Source organism: Magnolia sinica, chromosome 2, assembly GCF_029962835.1.
Source record: "Magnolia sinica isolate HGM2019 chromosome 2, MsV1, whole genome shotgun sequence".
NCBI classification, from domain to species: Eukaryota; Viridiplantae; Streptophyta; class Magnoliopsida; order Magnoliales; family Magnoliaceae; genus Magnolia; species Magnolia sinica.
The window spans coordinates 66,745,617-66,760,384 of record NC_080574.1 but is presented as its reverse complement, the minus strand read 5'-3'; the positions used below and the strand labels follow the sequence as shown (position 1 = coordinate 66,760,384).

The following is a 14,768-nucleotide window of genomic DNA, read 5'->3' as shown; positions in this document are numbered from 1 at the left end:
GTTCCTAATGGTTTAAATGGTGAAGAATTCGTGTTCTTTTAAAAGAGTGCTTGAATAATTAGCTTTCAGGATGGAATCTGTCATGCCCCAAACTCAAAAACTGGGCTTATAAAATTCTCAATTGCCGAATCTGGTGCCGATAGCCTCCGTAGTACCCCATTCTCGGCGCTTGGCACCCATATACCAAGTTCCGATCCTGGGGTCTTACAAGGAAGATTTTCAGCATAAGTTTACTTCACAATAAGCATAACCCACAAACAATAACCACAAGAACACCATCACAAAATTCATTATGATAAAAAACTTTGAGATATAATATGCATAAAGGGAAATACAATGATGATAATAGTCAAATCTATTGAAGCTCTGCGGCACGCTCCTACTCCTACTCAGCTACGACTATGTCCTCGCATCACCTACACGCATCTATCATACATAAGCTTATAAAAAGCTTATAGGGTGGTGAAGGTGTGTGCATGATATAAGCGTGCCCAGAATGCCATATCAGAGCAATGAGGAATATGTTAGTGAATCCATGAATGCTAAGAGCCGTACCAAGGCTATACGATGCAAGGCATGAATGCTATCAGCCATACCAAGGCCATGCGAAGCGAGATGCAACTCAAGCATACCAATCCTCATTGTAATCCACATAATCATATAACTCATCTCTGGGATATCACCTCGGTCTATTACATTTGCGTCAACTTGCTGCCCTTATTCGAACGCACAACTGGGTAAGTGGAAGAGACATCATTATCCACCTGCCAATATCGGGTCTGACTCATCGATATCAGACCGATTCCTCAAGCTGGTCAAACTCAACCTAGATATTGCCCCCTCACTCAGGCGGGTAAGGTCACACCCCCTTCCAACTGACCATGACACAGTGAGAGACGCGGCCTCCTGGTATTCGGCCCTCATGCATTTACTCGGTCTAGGCATTGGAGCATCCACCATGGTACTATAAGGGTTTGAGGACTTCCACCTTGGGACATCCTACGTGCCCCCGTGCTTAAATAGAATTTTCGGTATCCAATCATACCATCCACACTATAATTGCGGAGGCTATTGCCTTGTTGTCGCCAGGGCGAATAGTAATCACAATCACATAATGTAAGATACATGAGTCACACAGTCCAATCATGCATCAATCCTGCCCATATCGTGCGCTCATGTGGGACAACTCCTCCTGTTAAGGAGTCCCATGAACAACCTGTCCAATGTCATATGCAATGGTCAACCACATCTCATATCAAGCATGCAGATGATGCGTATGGGTATGTATCATGATGTTGTGCTATCGCATACTCATAATCGCCATTGATAATCAGCCTATATAGAAGGCGGGGTCCATAGATGGATAGCTGATCTAAACCATACTATCATAAGGCCCACTAGATGCCCTAGGGGGCCCAAATGAGTCTTAGATGGACTCCAAAATTAAAACAATCCTAATAGCAATCAATGGGGCCCAACATTTCGAGTTAGCCTAAGAAAAATTGATGGATCATGCAATATCGATAGGGCCCAATAATTAAGGTTAATCCCAGTTAGAGAATGATGAGAATGGCCCTAACAAGGCCTAAGGGAAGGTCACGATGTGGACATTTAGCCATCATTGCCCATCAATGTGTACATTTAACCAACATCACTCATAAGGAGTGGCCCACATAGAGCCTAACATATAGTGGGCCCATGGCCTCTATAACGTCTCAGAAAAATCCATATAAAGGCTCGAGTACCACCTCAGGTGGAAATCCCTAAGGACCATATTCTGTAAGAATTATACTAAAATTAATTAAGTACTGAAGTAAATAATTGGTGGATTTAGCTCGAACCACTATTTATACAAATGGTAAGACCCAAAACCATCATAATCACTGACTCAACTCTACTTAAAAACCTAGGAGAAATCCCAAAAGCAAGTTGCTCTCAGGAGCACATTGAAACTCTAATTGAACCTAGACTGCACGTCGAAAGTCCGATGACTGCAAAACTATAAGGTTATGACCGCGTTACTGGGCTTGACAATCATCATGGGAATCGAGCCTAAATAGTATCAAGAACCGCACAACATGAGCCCTGAGTAAAGTGAGTGGGAAACGCGAATATCTTTGGAAAATGAAATGAAACTTAAGTGAATTGAGCCATTCGCTTGCGAGGGAAATTGAAGACATCAGACCGTCAGATTCTAACTAAACTTCACCCATGGATTAGGGAAATTTCCTTACACATATCCGTATAACTGTGGCCCCGATCGAGTGATTATGACCATTGAACAGACACGAGTCCTTCATGGCCGATCAGTTTGTTAGATCGCACCAAAAACACAGTCTTGGCATAGATCCATTGTCAGGGAACTTATACTATGACGCATGTGTGTAACGGACCTCCAGATGAACCTCATTCGTAAGAAACACTCACCCTTGGGATGTAAATCAGGTCTGTGGCCATTGACACTAGTTCTGTGCCTATTTAAAGGCCTTAAACCACCCCACCCCTCTCTCATACGAATTTGCTCCAAACCCTAGGAGAGAGTGAGAGAGAGAGAGAGAGAGAAAAAAAAAGAAGAGAAAAGAGGAGGGAGAGAAGTGAGGTTTAGGGAGAATGTTGCAGGAATCTTCCCACACGACTCTATGTGTTAGATCGTCGCTTCCTTTCACTATCCGGCCTGTTTTGACTACAGATTTGGGTAGGAAACCCTAACCCTAATCTCATTGTAGAAATCTAAGTTGGTAGTTTGTCGACCTATCTAACCTATTACATCGTATAGGTGTTTGTCGTCTCGTTTTCGAAAATGTATAGTTTGAACCGGTTCTGAATCAAGCTTTTCGATGAAATGTGCGGACTATAAACATTTAGGTTATGGTTTTCAAGGCTTTCAATGTCAGCTAATGATTTATGTTTGACTTGATTGCTCCCATATCATCTTAGACACGATGATTTCGATATATTACACATGTATGAACTATGTTGTATGACTATGCATCCTATGTGTTTATGAAAATGTTTGAATGAATATTTAAAGATGATTTGCATTTGTTATGATTCCTAAAGCTAGGATTCATGATTGTTATTTGCATGGTGACATCCTTGTAGAAGGAATTGCTAAAATACTTGTTGTAACTAACCTAGTCTATGTATCTGCTTATGTGTAGCCTAAGTGTTTGATAAATGGTCTGAATGAGAAAATGTTGATGATTTGTATCTATTAAGGGTATTAAGATAGTATTCTTTTTTACCTTGCTCGTATGTATTGTTTCCTTCATATAATCATATTTGCCGTTACATAATTTATAAATGAAATTCAATGTTTGGTAACATATTTAATATGTTTGATGAAATGCTCAAATGAGATATTGATTTGAACTATTTGCCAAGAGCTGATATGAGCTTCACATGTATTTATGTGCTACATCTGAGTAAGATTGGGACTACAACATAGTCCAAGCAATCGGTAACAATTCCCATTTGACTGGCCGATCTAGTCTCGCCACATTTGATACGTTCGGTGAATCCAGATCGTACGATGATTATTGACAGTGGTTAAGCCACGGGGAGTGCTTACGTGCTCCATGTTGATTAATTCAGCGTGCGCTCGTACAAATCAAATTTATCTAATAAACCGATTGGCCTATTGTGGGTTTAACATGTATGGACATCCTTGCTTGAATCTAAGGTACCACTTACCAATGTAAAGACCCGTTTCAACCATGGTATCATGATCTGCTAAGACTCATAAGTTGGGCATGGTGGTATGAGACACTGTGGTCGAGCTGTCATCCTACGTTGTGGTGAGAAGCCTCCTCGCAGTGACTAGTGAGCAACCTGAACTCGTGAGCTGAATATGGTGGCATGGGACACTGTATTCGAGCTATCGGCCTGCGCTAGGGTGACGAGCCTCCCCGTAGTGACCTTGAGTATAAACTCTTGAATTTACCTATCCACTGCTTTTCATTAGGGGTGATGCCCTACAACTTGCCTATCATATATAGTTAATTAGGATTGACGATTCTAGATGGATCATTTGTTTGGGTTAATGACAAAAAGGGAGGTACCTTAGCTTCCCAAATCTGCTGTATGAATAAGCATAATTAAGTACTTGGCTAACATGACCATGCACCACATTGCATGTGCTTTGGTGAGGAAGCGCACGTTTAGGGAGTTTGCCATGCGCGAATGGTTGATGAAGTCGCTTGAGGAAGCTTTGTTCGAGGGCATGCATCATTACTGCACTCCATTCCTGCATTAATAAGAGTATTTAGGAAATGTTTGTTGTATTGCTTTATCATTACTGCTTGATTGAATTGATAACATGTTAACCTTCGCCTTATAGTACCACTGAGTTGATCACTCACTCCCACTCTAGGACGGTGTTTTAAAACACCAACCAGACTCTGTTATAGATGCAGGTGATGAGAATGTATATGCAGCGGATTTAGACTTCGTAGATGAGGAGGAAGAGTTTTCCTATGTTCAGCTCTCTTGCAGGTCCATATAGACCTCGTGCTGCTTCGATAGGATTACACTGGGATACTTGATTAGTTGGACATCTACATTTTAATATTTTCTATGTTTTGAAACAACACTTGCATATATTTAGCCCAGCTACATAATCATACTCTGGAGATTAGGAAACGCTCATCGTTACAATGTACATGCTTTAGCCTTCCGCTTGCTTGATTAAATTACATCTAGAGTATGATATGCTATTTTAGTATAATCCCACTCATGTTTAATGCACTAATATGGACAACATTTAAACATCATTATCTATGAGTGGGATTTCGAGGTTCGAGCAAAGCTCAACTCCCGAGATCTATGTTGCATAAGTGATGCGTTGGATCTCGGGAGTTGAGCTTTGCTTGACCCTCGAAATCCAAGGCGTTATAGCCTCACACAAGGGTCTCATATACAACATAATGGGCCTCACACAAGGGCTTAATATACATCACAGTGGGCCTCCCTCAAGGGTCTAATATGCATAACATTGGGCATCACCATATGGCTCAAATAATCTCATTGCGCCTCATCAATAGGCCACAAATATATCACATTGAGCCTTATCAAATGGGCTGCAAATATATCTCATTGGGCCTCATCAATACATCATATTAAGGTGGGCCCTATACACTCTAAATGGGCCACAAATACATCACAGTGGGCCTTATACCTAGGCCTCACATACATCTCATTAGGCCTTAAATAAGGGCCATATATGCATTACATTGGGCCTCACCTCATGGGCCACATATACATCAAGGTAGGCCCCATGATCTGGATGGTCTGGATATCCTAGGTGGCTAGACGGTTTGGATATAATGTATACCTTAAGGTGGGTCCCACCGTAAAAAAGGCTAGATGGCTAGAATATAAGACATGCATCGCATGGGTTCCACCATACATATCTGGACAGTGGACAGCATAGATGAACGCATGCATCATGATAGGACCCACTTTCCAGATCATGGTAGGCCATGTCTTAAAAACATGGATGGATGGCTTAGAATAAAACACATATATTATGGTTGGCCCCTCTTTGCACCATCCAGAAATGGATGGTGTGGATATAGAATACTTACATTAAGGTAGGGCCCCACACATGTGGATGCAAGGCATCCACCAAGGTGGGCCCCACGTCTATGCAGATGGACAGTAGGGGAAAACAAATACATCTTGGCAGCCCACAGAGATTTGTCGATGTCAATTAGCAGTAAGGCTGCTGGGAACCATCGTCCTTGTCCAAATGGACGAACAGTTGCGATATAAAACACATATATCAAAGGTGGGTCCCACCCCACAAGTGTTGCATGTGTGGGTGGGTCCCACCCGCCAGAAAAATAGATGGACAGGGTGGATATAACATATATCTCATGTGGGACCCACCGTCCTTGCTATTGGACGATGGAGTCACCACGCACGAGCTAAGGTGGGTCCACATGCATGGGACCCACTAGTAGATAAGCTGATATCTGTATTTTCACTTCACCCCATCTAGGGTCCTGGATGTCCAAGAAAGACGGCCATGGATGGTGTGGGTACAATGCACGCATCAAGTGGGTCTAAACATGTGGACCACCCCTCTTTCAGCGAACAGAGATAGGTGCCATCTCCCCACTCAGACAATCCTACAAGGCCAGCCAGTTGGGCAGACCTTCAATGTCTAGCAACACAGTCCATTTGCTGGACTGGAATAGATGAAGTACATACATCAAAGTGGGGTTCATATGATGGCCCACTGAGAAAGAAAATCAAGCTAATATCCATGCTTTCTTCCCCATCCAAGCCTGTGCAACTGACTGACCACACAGGCCTAAAAATGGGCAGCAACATGGGCTGATTTGCTGGACAATGAAAGTTGCATTGTTGGACTGTTTGGGTAAGGTAAATAAACCATTAGGTGGGCCATACATATCATCATCATCAAAAGAAATGAGAAAGAGAGAGAGAGAGAAAGAGAGAGGAAGGAAGACCGACCAAAGGGAGGGGATCCCGCCACTATGGGCACCTCAAAAGCTCCAAACCATACATCATGATCATCATACATCACATACATGTGCTTATCATAACATTTAAAAATCTGAGGTGGGAATACCATCCCCACCATGCAAATGAGGGGTCTAGATGACCTTAGAAGGCATGGATTCAAAAGAAAACATCATGATGGGGTCCATGGAGAATCGACCCATCTAGATCATGCATGCATCAAGGATGGGCCATCGGCCACATCCAACGGTCCAAGTAGGATCTCCACCATTGATTGGTGGGTCTTACATGGTCCCATGCAATGAAAACTAAAAATAAATGAAGGGATGGAAGGATCTAATCCTAAACAAGCACCCACCTCCAAATCTTGATCTCTTTCTTGTCCTTCTACCACCAATGGGTCTTCTTATCTTTAAGGAAGAGATTTTAATGGTTGAGATGAGGTTTGGAAGGTGAGATATGGGGGATTAGGGAGCTTGACGTTGCTAGATCTTTAGAGCTCTCATGGAGGGTTGGAGGTTGCTAGCAATGGAGAAATGAGAAGGAAAGGAGAGGGAGAGAGGGAGTTGTAGTGGTGTAATGATCGGTTTGTAAGGCTATGATTAGTTTGGGGAAGAGAGGGCATCATTACATGTAAGAGCATGCCTAGCATGCATGGGGCTAGGGTAGGGTGGTAGGTAGGTAGGTAGGTAGGGTGATGTCATCCTCATGATGACCTAGGGAAGTGTGCAATCAGGATAGGTGGGTCCCATAATCACGCGATCAATGGCCGAAATCATGCGTGGCCCACAACTTATGATCTGGGCATCGGATTGGTGCACGAGACGTGGCATCAGAACCACGGCGACGATGCGGTCGCAATGGCATGGGTCCCGGGTCAAGCCAACTCTTGTTTACAGGATGTGACTTAAGGTCACACGCAAATGAAATCAAAAGATTGCGGGTCACCGGAATTCTACAAGGAGGACCGCAGGACCCTACGGAATGGAACAGACACTAGGACATGGACCTGATAGAATCTGCAGGAATTTGAGAGATTTCTAGTGATGTTACAAATTTCTTGAAATAGCTTCATTTGGAGCTGAAAATGATGTAGAGTTTGACTCCATTTTCAAGAGCTCTAAGATTGATACATCCAAACTACGCCATCTTTGCCTCACTGAATTTAAGGAACTTTCATTGTAAAATTAGAATTTTTTTTTTGGAATTGCTTCTTCGGGAAGTGAAAATGGTTTATAATTTAACATTTGCTTCCCTCTAGAGGCTCTCATATGTCTGAAATTGGTTTGTTGTGGTGTCTGTAACTACAACAGATTGGAAAGTATTCTTGTGTCTAATTCCTTGATTTCTCCCTTGTTGATAGACTGGAAATAAAGGGCTCTCATGTCCTTTTGGTGAGTGGCATATATTATCCTGTTATCTATACGATTTCTTGAAAACTTCTCTTTGGGAGCTGAAAATGATGTAGAATTTGATATAAGAGGCCCTAGTCTTGAATTTTAGTATCTTGCATTTGAGTTTCTGTAAAACTCTTTATTTTTTATTTAACTTTTTTTCATGCCTTCAGCTTTGAGATGCTTGGTGTTGATTTCTGATCTCTAGAGCTTGAAGTAGTGGGTTTTCATCTACGATGTAGGGAATTCTTTGAAATTACTTGTTCTGGAGCTTAATAAACAACAAGACCATGAATCAACAACCATACAAGTCTTAGAAAGAGGAAAATTCATAGGAATTTTGGGGCTTACTAATGATGTCATGCTAAAGTCAGACAAGCCATAGATCCAGGGTTGCATGGAAATGGAAAAGGGTGCCTATTTTTTAGTTATGGAAGGATTTTTAACAGGATTTGGTTTTATTTTGGAAAAGCTATAATGAGGTAGCAAGCTTGATTTATGTGGGGTTCCTTCTTTCTGTTTTCAATAGAGGTAGAAGCTGAAGTTGTCACGGCTTTTGAGGGTTGAGGATAAGTACTAACCAACGCTTGCATTTAGTTTGTGGCTTTGTTGTTTTCGAGGATTTTACATGATCATAACATTTTTTTATTTTTTATTTTTTCCATAGAATGCCTTTTCACTGAATTTTATACAAACTGCTATTCTACTTTTATTAAGTATTTTTTGCTCCCTTTCAATTCTAGATATGATTTCTTGTTGAAGTTTATTCTATATGTCATTTTAGTTGATTCTTTTCACCTAGTTTTGTCATTGCTCGAGGAATTTATATTTTGTCTAAAAGAAATTACTGATGTCCATCTTCTTGGCACCATGTCCATCTTCCAAGCTGTCAGTCTTCCTTCTTCACATGGGTATTTACATTGCCTTTTTTGTCAGGCACAATTCCAACTGAGACATTGGCCACCTTCCCTAGGAAATCAGGCAGCTCTACTAGCTCTACCACCTTCAGGGTGACAACCAATGATGTCTTAAACATGACTTACAACATCAAGTTTTTGTCAACAATATATATCAAAACCAATCCCTATATGCACCTTAACAATCTTACACAAAATTTATCGCAAACCAATTGATAAAAAAAAAAGAACAAGAAAAAGAAAAAGAAAAAAAATGAAGAAGAAGAAGAAGAGGAAAAAGAAAAAGAAAGAGAAAAAGAAAGAAGAAGAAGAAGAAGAAGAAGAAGAAGAAAAAAAAAAAGAAAAAAAAATGAAGAAGAAGAAGAAGAAAAAGGAAAAAAAAATGAAGAAGAAGAAGAAAAGGAAAAAGAAAAAAAAAATGAAGGAGAAGAAGAAGAGGAAAGAGAAAAGAAGAAGAAGAAGAAGAAGAGGAAAAAGAAAAAAAAAAAAAAAAAAACCACAACATAACTGAACCCACAAATTTTTACCTTATAGCTGATGTGGATCCTACTCGAACCTTTTTCATCAAACGTCTTTTCTACGCAGTTATATGAACTATCCACCCTTAGAAATCAACCACAATACTGTAAGTGCCCAAGAGCAAACTTCTGCCAAAACAAAAGTTTGCAATTTGTCTGGATAAGTCACAATTCCGTATGAATCGGATCATGGATTTTCCTTTGGACGTCATCTTGTTTTACGTCGAAATGGGAGTCCTCGTCTACATCCAAGCATTCTGCCGAAGGCTTCACAACCCCATAGCTGAATCCCATGGCACAGTTGCAGAATGTCTCTACAGTGCCATTGTCCCTCTCTAGGTTGATGTTAGCCAAGATGATGTTGCTGCAGGGAACTGTGTCACTGCAGGCGAATTTCATGGCCTTTGGAGTCTTTGAAGTTCCACTGATGTTTCTGTACATGACTCGGCTTATCTTCACAGCTAATGTCTAACAAAGGGAAACAAACATGAGGAGAATGAAAAGGAATACAGATGCATGTTGTAAGCTGTGGATTATATATAGAGGGATGAACATGACCACTGAAGAGTAAAAAGAAAATATAATAGATGAACGATCATGTCTTCAACCAACACCAAATTGGGTGTATGATCATCTATATGTAATCGACACACAAGCCCATTGATGCTGCCCTTGGCAATCAAGTTTTGCTAATATAGCTTGGCCTATCAATTGCAAATTTTATGTAGGCCTGGCCTGATTGGTTGCATGTGTGGCCACTAGCCATGTGTTGAGGTGCGTATAGAGCTAGCAAAGTTAAATGTCCTTTATCGTGTGCAGTATCCAGCTTGTGTTTTAATCCTCTTTATGATTTCAGCCACATATATTTGTGGTTTAGGCAGGCAAGTCAATTCATACTTTCTCTCACTCAATTCGAGCTGTATGATTTTAACCACAAAATGCCATGGTTTTGAGAATTAGCTTTAACAGTTTACTTTCAAAATTTCCTTGAACAAGTGGAAAAAATAATAAATTGGATGTGTCAAATAAGATGGACGTCTTAAGATGGTTTGTTAGGAATCTTTCAAAATTTAAAGGTCTGTTCATGTGTGTGCATGCATGTTGGCGTGGTGCATAACGTATGATATACATATGCAAATATGTATTTTATTCCTTCTCTTTTGTCTTCTATTGCATGTCTGCTAAATGTCTCTTGATTGCCTTGCATTTTGGATATCTGTTGCCTCTCGATCTGTACTTTGTGGATTCTTATGAAATTACAAAATAGGTTCAGCGCACTACAACAAATACAACTTTTAGCGGCGCTCACAAGTGCCGCTCTAAGTCCCAAAAAGTGCCGGTGATTCTATTATTGGCGCTAGTCAAGCGCCGATAAATGGGTATGTCGCTAAAAGTATTGGCGGCGCTAGGAAACTTCTATCGGCGCCTTTCTGAGCACCGATAATTGTATGTTTTTCCGACGCGAAAAAGCGCCAGTAAAAATCAATTAGAGCACTGGTAAAAAAGGTTTGTGGACACTTTTTCTTGCGAAAAAGCGCTATAAGATTTCTACACAAGTGCCGGGAGAAGCCTTTGTATGGATTTGAGAGGCCCTAGCATCCAGTAAATATTTTTTTTTTATTATATATAATTCAATCAAAACCTGTATTTTTTAAATATTTGAAACATAAAAATGATGCAATATAAATAAAACTGAATATTAAACAAAATTTATATTACCACACAACAAAAAAAAAATATTACAATAAATGGTCTTAAATGTAAATAAATAAATAAAAACAAATCCTCTATATGGTGTACTCCTAGCATGAGTGGCGTCAAAAGGCTGAATGTTCCCAGTGAGAAAAGAATACCAAACATAACAAAAAGAAAAAAGACGGAAAACTTGGAAAACTACTCCTTACAGTGAACTATTAATTTATCTGGAATTGTTCTAACAAGTTGGTCAGCTGCAAATTTCCAATCAACAATATGCCAGGACTACAACACTTCTTGTTTGAATATCAAACCTTTCAAATTTTCTATTAAACAACTTGTCAGCCCATCTGTCTCTGCTAATTCTGAATTATCTCTCTTTGTTCACAAAAAGAGCAAGCTGTTATTACAGAAAAAATATGGCTCAGCTGGATGCAATGTTAGTGATGATATACATGGATCAAGAAGGAAAACTTGCACTTACATATCTTATCAAATTCTGTGAAGGATCGTCCCTGAAACATAAAATTTCAAAAATTCAGTCATATGATCTGAAAGTTTCAGATTTTAACATGGGTAACATACATATGAAAATGCTGAAAATTTCAACATAAAGCAATTAGAGATTACACTGTCAACAGAATTTTGGATCAACCCACTTCTCAACCTGTAAAAATGCTGAAAATTTCAACATAGAAACCTGTATTTTTTTTTAATATTTAAAACATAAAAAATGTTGCAATACAATTTAAACTAAATATTAAACAAAATCTATATTACTTCACAATAAAAAATATATATAATATTTTATATAATAAATTGAAAATAGTCTTAAATAATTTTATATATAAAAAAAATCCCTCTATATGGTACTCCCAGCGCGAGTAGCGTCAAAAAAATCCTCTGAAGATAGGAACCCTTGATACTTGATTAAATATAGCAATGGAAACTCCTACGGCAGCAAGCTCCACTTGACCTGCAAAACAAAACAAAACGGCAAGGATACATGACTTACTCTTCCAGGAGTGGTGGTACTGAGGGCCCAATTGATGTTTGCATCAAAATACCCTTGTGGCCAGCCGCTAAAATGCATTTGCCTCACTGTAACAATGTTTGAAGTTCCAAATGTAAATTGAACAGCTAACCACAAGAAACATTTTGAAAATGAGAATAGAAAATCACTGGGGAGGGAGTTTTATCTACTAAATGTGTGCAAGTGAAATACCATCCTGTTCCTGCCATCAAGGGGCTTTACTTCAATGGCAAGGTATGAATCAACATCATCAGCAGTAACCAGATAGTCAGGTTGCTTTGCTCTTATTGCCAGAAATATTTTTATAAACTGGATATTCGAGAAAAGTCAGCAATGATAGAAGACTAGAAATAAGATCCATTACCAACTATGTAATTCACAGACCCATCTTCCAAAAAGCGTACCCACTGGGAGTGCAAAAATAAGAACTGTCAGTTATAATGGAAAGTGAAATAAGGAAAAAGTCAGCAATGATAGAAGACTATAAATAAGGAAGAACATCCTGCTCCCATGACCAAAACAGTCAGCTAACACACCTTAGTGCTTAAATAACCAGACTCACCAGAAGAGATCACCACTAGTAGCAACCCCAGTGAGATTATGACAACAACTGCTCCCATGGCCAAATCAAAACAAGAGATCACCCAAATCACTCTACTGATTTTTGGCAGAAAGAGTTACAAAATATGGAAAAAATCACAAACTGATTTGCAGGAAAATAATTACAAACCCAAAATTCTACAGTTTTTGCCATGGCCTGAGGACAATGCCCAGGCTTGAAATCTAGGCCTGGTACCTGATAGGGCTGAACCCAGCAAGCAACAGATTGTCTGGATTATTGCCGCCCTGAAGGAGTCTTCCAATCATTTGCAAGGATTATCCATTCATTGGTAGGTATTTAGATATTTTATTCAACCCTGCCTGGTAGCAGTGCACCACACGGTCCAAAGATTGTATCAAGATTGATGTCAGGCAGGCACCTACTCACAAAACTTTTACCAATCAATCATGACAAAAGCATTACATTTTGATTAGTCTGATTTTTAGTTGTAGATAGAGAGACTGAAAAATACATTTAGATCCCAAGAATAGTTCATTTTGATTGATGTATGAGGACTGAATTTTAGTTATGATAGAACTAACTAACTAAAGCATTTGGTGAGAATTTCATTCAAAATGACGCAATAACCAAGCATTGGCACCTGCATTGGAACCACAGAATGTTCATGGTGGGACCTGACTGATGGATGGCTAGCTAGGATCTTAAGAAGGTGCTCCTCAGCTAGCAAGTGTCAGCAGAAAACAGGTACTCAGAGGAATCATAACAAACAATCAGAGGAAAGGAAAAAAAAAATACTTCAAGAACCCCAAATAAAAAATATATTTATCAGTTTTCATCGGCAGATACACACTGCATCAGCAGATAAAAAAAATATATAAAAAATACTTCAGCCTAGTTGTCTTCATCAGCAGATACACACTGCAAGAAAGAAAAAATAAAAATGAAAACACAATAAAAAGGCTATTTGAAGCAATAAAACCCAATCTAACCTGTGGTTCCACGTTGGGTTCACTAGTACCATCACACTCTGTAATCAAATAGAGCAGTTTTCTAAGTGATGTATGCTATGAAAGCACAACCTTTTATGTTCAAGTACCAAGACTCCCGGCAACAGACTGCCTACTCAATTTATAGGGAAATGTAATAAGTATGTGATGAACAAGAAGGATCTCTGAAAGATAATGCTAGAATGAGGTATTGGTGGTGAATGATATGATACACTAAAACCGATTGTTAAACCTTATAAGACAGATTTCACATATAGCTAAAAAGATATTTAAATAGTAGAGTGGAAACACACTCCAAGCATGAAATGCTGCTTCAGTCTTTGTTATTACAACTGAGATGTAAAGCCTCGAAACAACAATTTTGTAGAGGAGACCAAGTTGATCGATGCTGATTATCAAATAGAGAGCCGACTGAGATGTAAAGCCTCCAAAAGGTAGTTACTTTATAAAGAAGATAAGTATCAAATAGAGAACAGGGGTTCGCTTTGCTATGCTTGGAAGAAGTTTCTCATTCAGTATACCCTCAAACATCAAGGAAAAAAAATTTAGAGAAAGGAACCTAGTAGCATACTTGTATAATGGAGTTAACCTGCATTACAAAGGAAGATGGGAGTAAGAGAATGTTTCTTTAGTGTCTGTCATTCCAAAGCTCTATATGAGTTACAGATAGAAGAGAATGTCATCTGTTAATAATTTTGTTAAAAATAAGAAAGATTACATGAAAGCTAAAAAAATTATCCTTGGTTCGATTGGAAATTCCAAGCAAATGGATTCCTTCCCAACTGTCACTGTTTTGAATTTTTTTTATAAATAGGTACCCACACCATAGAATTCCTTTCAATTCTTTCCCAATATCTAAAGAAATTTTATGGATTCAACAGAATCACATTTCTCATGCCCAAAGGCGACAAATAGAATCCTTCTCCAAGGATTTGACTTCCTACAAAATCAAGTCTTTATGCCCTTTGAAGAAAAAAAGGTTTGCATCCATACAAAAATGCCACTAAATAGCATTACAATATCCAATTTCAAGATTTATATTTTCAGTAAGTAAGTGATATTGAGAAAAAATGTTTACCTAAGAACGCATATAGCAAGTGATTTTTGACATGTAAACCATCCAATGGACAGAACAATGGTTCACTCATGTGTG

The 14,768-nt window shown here is 39.2% G+C and overlaps 1 long non-coding RNA gene across 2 annotated transcripts; it reads right to left on the bottom strand.

Moving 5' to 3' along the window:
* Positions 1-11,820: 11,820 nt before the first annotated feature.
* On the bottom strand, positions 11,821-12,932 carry LOC131229187 (uncharacterized). Of its 2 annotated transcripts, XR_009163206.1 has the most exons (4): positions 12,843-12,932; positions 12,609-12,656; positions 12,239-12,453; positions 11,822-11,989 (listed from the first exon to the last, which is right to left on the bottom strand). It is a non-coding gene; the product is annotated as an uncharacterized LOC131229187 (long non-coding RNA). The 2 variants fall into 2 exon arrangements; XR_009163205.1 differs by having other exon boundaries at positions 11,821-11,989; positions 12,239-12,656.
* Positions 12,933-14,768: the final 1,836 nt, after the last annotated feature.